This window comes from Cetorhinus maximus, chromosome 34 (genome assembly GCF_964194155.1).
Source record: "Cetorhinus maximus chromosome 34, sCetMax3.hap1.1, whole genome shotgun sequence".
NCBI classification, from domain to species: Eukaryota; Metazoa; Chordata; class Chondrichthyes; order Lamniformes; family Cetorhinidae; genus Cetorhinus; species Cetorhinus maximus.
Window position 1 is genome coordinate 3,388,659 of NC_135912.1, and position 9,140 is coordinate 3,397,798.

A 9,140-nucleotide genomic window follows, 5' to 3' on the forward strand; every position below is an offset into this window, starting at 1 on the left:
ATCACAACAACTCGCTGCGTAAAGGTAAACTCCTCATCACCCTCTCTGTTCTTTTTTCCAATGTCCTCTGGTTACCGACCTTTCTGCCGCTTCCTCCTTATTCGTTCTACCTCATGATTTTGAGTTCCTCAATTAAATCCCCGCTCTAAGGAGAACAATCGCAGCTTGGTTTTTTTTTTTAAGTCATTGGGCGTCGCTGGCTAGGCCAGCGTTTATTGCCCGTCCCTAATTGCCCCTTGCTCAGGGGACATTTAAGAGCCAACTACATTGCTGTGGGTCTGGAGTCACGTGTAAGCCAGACCAGGTAAGGACGGCAGATTTCCTTCCCTAAAGGGGCATTCGTGAACCGGATGGGGTTTTTACAACAATTGGCGATGATTGTCAGACTTTTAAAATCCAGATTTTCAAATTCCAGAATTCAAATTTCACCATTTGCTGTGGTGGGAATGGAGCCCTGAGTCCCCAGAGCATCACCCTGGGTCTCTGGAATACTAGTCCAGTGACAGTACCACGATGCCACCACCTCCTCCCCACAGGTCTCTCCATGTATCCAAAGTCCCTCACCCCTGGTGCCATTCCAGTAAATCGCCTTTGCGCCCCGGCCATAAGACCATAAGACATAGGAGCAGAAATTAGGCCAATTGGCCCATCGAGTCTGCTCCGACATTCAATCATGGCTGATAAGTTTCTCAACCCCATTCTCCCGCCTTCTCCCCGTAACCTTTGATCCCCCTTACCAATCAAGAACCTATCTATCTCGGTCTTAAATACACTCAATGACCTGGCCTCCACAGCCTTCTGTGGCAATGAATTCCATAGATTCACCACTCTCTGGCTAAAGAAGTTTCTCCTCGTCTCTGTTCTAAAAGGTCTTCCCTTTACTCTGAGGCTGTGCCCTCGGGTCCTAGTCTCTCCTACTAATGGAAACATCTTCCCCACGCCCACTCTATCCAGGCCTTTCAGTATTCTGTAAGTTTCAATCAGATCACCCCTCATCCTTCTAAACTCCATCGAGTATAGACCCAGAGTCCTCAAACGTTCCTCATATGCCAAGCCCTTGACACCTTCTCTAGAATGCAATATCCAGAATAGGTCAATGTTTTACGAAGGTTAAACATAACTTCTCTATGGGCAGAATTTTCTGCCTGTCGGGCGGGCAGTGTGGGAGTGGGCGTAGGCGGGCGTGGACCTGATCGCCGCCCGTGACAGGGTCCGCGCCGCCATTTTACGCGGGCGGGCCAGTTAAGGCCCACCCAGCGCGAAACGCGGCTCCTGAGGACAGCGGGAGCGGGCGGGCGATGGCGGGACTGCAATGACCAGCGGGGTCCAATGGTGACCCAGGCGGCCTGTTTTAAAAAGCTGCTGTAGCCTTTCCAAGGCTGTGAATGACAGCCAGTGGGAAGGGCTCCCCGGAGCTGCTCCTGCTGAGCAGGGTCTGGCAGGGGTTGGCACTGTGCCCCTCGTTTTTCTGACGATTGCCCCGTTGAGGTGGCAGCATGGGTGGGAGCTGCTGGTTCCCCAGGATGGGAGGAGGAGGCCCCCCCATCCCCTCAACATGACCAAACGTGCCTGGGAGGAGGTGGCGGAGGTGGTGAGCTCCCGCGATGTGGTGCGGCGCACCTGGACCCAGTGCCGCAAGCGCTTCAACGACCTGTTGCGCTCGGGAAGGGTGAGAACCATGTTGGCATTGGTCACTTAACCCAGCAGGTCGGCTTTCCCCCACCACCCTGCTGCCCCCTCCCCACCCCAAGTCTAAGTGTAGTGACTGCATCGAATCATTGACGAAATGTGTCCTTCGCTGGGTGGGCCAGCAGATATTGCCCATGCCGAGGTCACCCTGAGAGGGTGGTGAAGAGATGGGTTCTGCGCCCGCAGCATGTGGTACACTGAGACCCACATGACTGTTCTGGGGCAGCCTGGAGGAGCTACACCTGGGCGCAGTGCTGGAACTCCGGGACATGTCCAAGTCAGGGTGATGAGATGCTGGGAGGGGAGCTTCAAGGTGGCGTTGGCACCGATCGATCTGCTGTCCTCTGTGCTCCATGCCCTTGCGCCTCCTTGCTATGGAAGGATATACCGTGTGGTGCCTAATGTGATGTCAATCTGCAGCATTTGGCCAAGGGGGTTGGGGGAGGGGACAGGCCTGGCATCTTTGTGTGAGTGTTGGGCAGCAGCGGGGTGAGGAGACATTGGAGACCTGCAATGTCCCACTCTGGTTGGGATGGGCCGTGCGGGAAAAGAGTCCAGGTACAAGTAGCTCTAATCAATGCTCTTCTCTCATTTCCAGGAGAAGAATGCACATAATGTCGCCGAGCGGGTGAGGACTGGCGGAGGGCCGGCACAGTTAGCGATTCTCAGCCACTTCGAGCAGGAGGCCCTGGATCTGGGGAGGCGCCATGCACCCGGGTCCACTGGTGTCGGTGAGGCTGGGGTGCCATGGGCAGGTATGTTTGCCCAGCAGTGAGGTCACCATTGTTCTCCCAGCAGCCATGGCACTGCTGAATGTTCAGTGATTGAAATTTGCAACATGGCTTGACCATTGCTTATGGAAGGATGAACTCATAATGATCCGGATAACAGGGATGCACTTTGTCATTGTCTCCACGTTAACTGATCCAATGTCCTTGTTCTTCCTTTCAGCATCAGCGGAGCAGGGCCGGGAGGAGGAGCAGCTGAGGCCCCCTCTCACACCTGAGGGCCCTGAAGTCTCTGACCCACCAGTGTCACACCATCTCTGCCAGGCAGGCACCAGCACAGATACTAGCACCTCGGTGGGAGTTAGGACATCGGCTAGTGTCCCAGCGCACAGCAGTGAGGGCACTTCACAGTCGCTGGAGGAGCTGGCAGAGACAGAGAGTGTCCATGGCGCCAGCAGTCAGGGGACCAGGCACATGCTCAGTCGGTGCCTGATGATGTGCCTCTGGAGTTGTCCGCAATGCAGCAAACACATAATATGCGGCTGGGTATGCGGGAGCATCTGGTGGAGATACATGAGGCTATGCTTGGCTTGGTCTCCGTGGTGGAGGAGTCTACATGGACGATCGCCGATTCAATGAGCCTCATGTCCGAACACCATGCGTCTTCCATGGAGAGAGTGGCGACTCTCGTGGAGAGGCTCCTCCAGGACACCAGTCAGGGCTTCCTGGGGATGCACTCTGACCAGCAAGTACCTCACATCAGCATTGACCTCAGCTGGTCAGTGACAGTGTGGGAGATGGTGTGGGCACCAAGTTTCCCAGCTCAGTGCCCATCCATCACGGTGAGCAGGGAGGTCTGAAGTGACCTCACGTTGGCGCAGTAGCTGCCTGTCGTCTCTGCGGGCACCTCTCAGGGAGCTCCGGATGAGGGCAGCAGCTCCTCCGCCCCTCCCCCAGTGACTGTAGCATCCATGAGGCTGCGATGACTGGGGAAATGCCAGCCAGATCCCTCCCAGGTGGGGCCAGCACAGGCTCCATGGGCCAGAGGATGGCCGTCAAGATCATCAAGGCCAATAGGACAACAGAGTTAGCAGGCTGTCTCAGATACCACTCCCAGCGAGGGGGCAACACCAAGACGTAACACCCATAAACGTAAGCATAAGGCACCTGAGGCACACCACGGGTTTATCACTGATGCTTTTGTGTTGGCCCGAGGTGAGGTCTTAATGAGTTGGTGTGATTTTTAACACCTTTGTCATTTTGCTTTCTGAAGTTCCTTTGGTTGTAATATTAAATTCAGACATGTGACCATGCTGAGGGTGCCTCTTTTCTTCTGCAGGTGGAAGGTTACCAATAATGTTTGGAGTGCTTTGTGGGAAATTCAGCTTTATTAACAAGGCCCTTAGTTACTGTTCCTATCCAGGCAGATTTTGCACTTAGGTATCGAGTATGGAGCCTACAGCCCAGGCTTGTCCTGGAAGTCCATATGTGGTGTGCTAGCTGAAGGTTTATTGGGTTAAAGCCTCCTGGGTGTCCCTGCCTCCCTGGAGTATGCCCGGGTCAGCGTCTACCCCTCAGCATTTCCCTGTGCGTGCTCATCCTCAGACTCACTGCTGGACTCATCGCGTGCAGCTGGAGCCACTGTGTCGACATCTTCATCGTCCACAGTGTCCCCCCTTTCCAGCGCAAGATTGTGCAGAGCGCAGCATGCAACCACTATCACTGAGACATGATCTGGGGGGTACTGGAGTGCACCCCGAGCGGTCCAGGCATCGGAAGCTCATCTTGAGAAGACCGATGGCTCTCTCCACCACAGCCCTTGTGGAGGCGTGGCTCCCATTGTAGCACTGCTCAGCTTCTGTTCTTGGATGGCGGAGAGGCGTCATGAGCCACCTTCTGAGGGGATAGCCCTTGTCATCCAGCAGCCATCCATCCAGCTGGGCTGGAGCACTGAACAGCCCCAGCACCTGAGAGTGTCTGAGGATGTAGGCGTCGTGGTCGCTGGCTGGGTACCTTGCACAAACTTGCAGAATCAGCATCCTGTGATCACACACTATCTGCACGTTCATGGAATGGGAGCCCTTCCTGTTGTCGAAGGCACCGGGCTCACCTGCTGGCGCCTTGATGGCCACATGTGTGCAGCCTATTGCACCCTGGACACGGGGGAAGCCAGCAATGGCCACAAAGCCTCTGGCTCATCGTGTCGGGCTTGCCTGGTCCCAGCGGAAGTGGATGATGGTCATTGTACACCTGAACAGAGCGTCTGTAACCTGCTTGACACAAGTATGCACAGCTGATTGGGAGACACCGCAAAGATCACCCACCGAGCCCTGGAAGGAGCCAGAGGCATAGAAGTTGAGGGCAGCTGTGACCTTTAGAGCCACTGGCATGGGGTGTCCACCCACACAGTTAGCGGAGATCTCAGGCCCAATCATCTGACAGATGTAGTGTACTGTCTCCCTTGAGAGATGGAGCCTCCTTCGGCACTGCACCTCAGACATATTGAGGTAGCTGCTTTGCCACTTGTATACCCTGGCAGCAGGATAGTGGCATCTTCTGCAACCTCTTCCACCTTGGACTACCTCTTGGCCCTGCACCCCTTGTGCCTGTGCCTGTCCTCCCAAAGGTGGATCCCCTGGAGGCTGAATGTGCACTCCTGGCCTCCTCCTCATTCTAGCCCTCCCTTCCTCAGAGGAGGTACCTCCAGTGGACAGTTCAGCTCCCATTCCCAGGCTAAGGGAGGGCTTCCTAAAACCTGCAGACCCAAAAAAGATTCCTCACTGCAGGGTGCTGACCGGAAGGTTGTGAGTCCAGACCAAGGAGCTGAACCTGAGCTGGTTTTGAAGTATCACAGGACACAAGGGCAAGTATCAGTAACTTTGTAAAACAATATTTGACAGAGCACACTCGCGACCCCACTGAGCCCTCTTATCCCGCCCGTGGATGAGGTTTATATAAATGAGTCCTACCTGCCTGCCCTTTACGCCCGTGCGCCGACCCAAAGATCGCAAGGGCGCCGAAACAAAGTGCCATAGTCTACATGGCCGTGGCCAAGAGCTGGGAAGAGCGGTTAGGCTGGGTGGTTCTCTCTCAGCCAGGTTGGACTGAATTCCTGACTCCTTTCACACCTTGAATTTCCATGATCCTATGATTAGTCCTGGGTTTACTCTCACTTCAAGCACAGGCCATGCCCCACTGTTCCGGACAAGGCGAATCAGAACCAGGAGCCACAGTTTAAAAATTAGGGGTCTCCCATTTAAGACGGAGATGAGGGGAATTTTTGTCAGTCTGTGGAATTCTCTTCCCCAGCCAGCAGTGGAGGCTGGGTCATTGAATATACCCGAGGCTGAGTTAGACAGGTTTTTGATCGACAGGGGAGTCAAGGGTTACAGGAGGCAGACAGGAAAACGGAGCTAAGGTCACAATCAGATCATCCATGATCTCATTGAATGGCGGAGCAGGCTCGATGGGCCGAATGGTTAACTCCAGCTCTTAGTTCTTGTGTACTGTGTATAGTACTCGTCTCCTTATTTAAGGAAAGATGTAAATGCGTTAGAAGCAGCTCAGAGAAGGCTTACTAGACTAATACCAGGAATGGCGGGTTGTCTAATGAGGAAAGGTTGGGCAGGTTAGGCTTGTATCCACTGGAGTTTAGAAGAGTGAGAGGCGACTTGACTGAAACCTTTAAGATCCTGGGGGATTTTGACAGGGTGGATGTGCAGAGGATGTTTCCTCTTGTGGGAAAATCTAAAAATATGGGGTTGCTAATTTAAGACAGAGATGAAGACAAATTCTTTCTCACAGAGGGTTGAGAGTCTTTGGAACTCTCTTCCTCAAAAGGCGGTGGAAGCAGAGTCTTTGAATATTCTTAAGGCAGAGCTAGATAGATTCTTGATTAACAAGGGGGTGAAAGGTTATCGGGGCTAGGCAGGAATGTGGGGTTGAGGTTACAATCAGAACAACCATGATCTTACTGAATGGCGGAGCAGGTTTGAGGGGCCGAGTGGCCTACTCCTGCTCCTAATTTGTATGCTTGTCAGAGTCAACATTATCTAGCTTGATTAGAATCCTAAAATCAGCACTGTGTCGCCTCTGCGTTCCAGTGAGAAGATGCCCAATTTACATAATCCACTCCTAAGAATCCAATCCCTCCATTGTCCTCGATCATTTTTGTTACTCTCCTCTGCATCCGTTCAATAGCTACCTTATCCCTTCTGTTCTGATGTGACTCAGTATTGCAATGTGGCCACGCCAAGAATGCAACAAGTGGCAGAATTAGCTTTGCGATTGTGGCTCAATACGAGGCCCAAATATATTCAAATCCTCCTGTAGATTATCCAGTTCAGCTCTGGAGTCTTACCACTAGAGAGCCAAGGGACACCGATTTAAGATGATTGGCTAAAGAAGCCAAGGCAATGTGTGGAAAAACTTTTTTTTTATAAACACAGTGAGTGGTTAGAGTCTGAATGCACTGCCTGAGAGTGTGGAGGAGGCAGGTTCAATCGTGGCTTTCAAAAGGGAATTGGTTGATTACCTGGGAAAGGTGGAGATGGGGGAAGGGGGGGTGGGGACTAACTGAGCTGCTCTTGCTGACAGCCGGCAGGGACAAGAAGGGCTAAATAGCCTCCTTCTGTGCTGTATCCATCTTACCATTGGCTCTGTATCGAATTTAGTTATTGCTGATGACTCCTAGCTTCAGATCATTTGTATTTAACTAACGAGGTCCTGAAATAAAAGCAAAAAAACTGCGGATGCTGGAAATCCAAAACAAAAGCAAAAACAGAAACAGAAAGTTTTTGCTTTGGTCCTGAAATAGATCCTCATGAAACCTCACTGTAGCATTCCTCAAGGCTGACGGCCTTCCTGTAACTCTACCCTCTAGCTCCAAACAGACAGTCCATTACTTACTGTAAAACGGTTCCACTACTTCCTCATTCTTTTCAATCTAGCCTTTCTAGAGGAACTGGAATAAAGGCCATTCTGGGGTGGAGCTGAACCTGAGTATTGCAACATGCTGAGGGGTGGTTGTTGTTCAAAGGGCATTTACTGTTCGAAAGTGATTGTGTGCCCATCTCCCTTTGAAACCGTTATAAATGTTCTCTAGACATTACATAGAATGCACCACACAGAAACAAGCCATTTAGCCCAACTGGTCCATGCTGGTGGGAGCCTCCATCCACCCCCTCTTCATCTCACCCTGTCAGCATTTCTTCTATTCCCTTCTCCCTTGTGTGTTTATCCAGCTTCCCCTTCAATGTATCTATACTATTCACCTCAACCACTCCCAATGGTAGCGAGTTCCACATTCTCACCACCCTCTGGGTAAAGAATTTTCTCCTGAACTCCCTATTGGATTTACTAGTGGTAAATAAATAAGTATTTATTTACTTATACCTATGATCCCTAGTTTAAGCCTCCCCGCTAACAGAAACAATTTTTCTACATCCAACCTATCAAATCCTTTCAAAATTTTGAAGGTCACCATCAGTTCACCCCTGTCTTTTTTTTTAAAAGGGAAAAACATAGCCTCAGATTGTTCGTCTTTCTTGGTAAGTTAATAACCTAATAGTCCTGGTAGCACTTTTTTTTTACATCTTTTCTAGTGCCTCTTATGTCCTTTTCATAGTCATGGAGATCAGCACTTGTGCCCAGCAGGTCAAAACTGTCCAAGTGTGGTCAAACCAAGGTTCTGTACAAGTACAAAGGAACATAGTAAATTGGAGTGAGTAGGCCATTCAGCCCCTCGAGCCTACTCCACTTTTCAACTAGATCATGGCCGGTCTTCTACCTCAACGCCATTTTCTTGCACTCTCCCCATATCCCTTGATACTTTAATATCGAGAAATCTATCAATCTCTAACTTGAATGTGCTCAAAGATTGACCTTCCATAGCCCCCTGGGGTAGGGAATTACAAAGAGTCACCACCCACTGAGTGAAAACATTCCTCATCATCTTGGTCCTAAGTGGCCTGCCTCTTATGGAGGTTGTGTCCACTGGTTCTAGACCTCCGAGCCAGGGGAAACGTCCTTCCTACATCTACATCTACCCTGTTGCGCCCTGTAAGAATTTTGTATGCTTCAATGAGATCACCGCCCAAACCCTCACCCCCAACCCCCTCACACCCCAACCCCTCATCCCCCAAACCCCTCACCCCACCCCCTCTCCGTCAATTGTATTCTTTGAGAAATGAACCCCAGTACTTTATTTTTATGGCCCTGTTAACCTGCGTTGCTACATTTATTGATTTGTATATCTGTACCCCTCGCTCCTTCTGTTCCTCCACCCCATTTTGACACATCTTCCAAGCAATATTCCTCTTACCAAAAGGCATCACCTTACACTCATCTACATCAAAATAAATTTGCCACTTTGATGCTCATTTTGCGTGTTTATTAACGATGAGCACCCATCGTTCAATAGATGATCATGCCACAGTGTGTCCCGCTAAGCCACTTAAGAACCAATTCCCCTAGGTTCTCCCCTCCAGGTCAAAGTGCCGCCTTGTTTCAGCCAGGGTGACACTTTAACAACCTCCTTCCCTGGGGGGGACAGGAGGGAAACAGCCCAGTCCCCACTCTCAATACGTGCGGAGTCAGCGCCACAGTTAGCGATGGGCCGAATAGCCTCCTCCTGTGCTGTGTTTCTGTGAAGCTTTATCGACTGTATCACACTGACGGTCTGTCCTTTTGTGTTGCCAAACAGATGAAAATGTCTTATTTTTT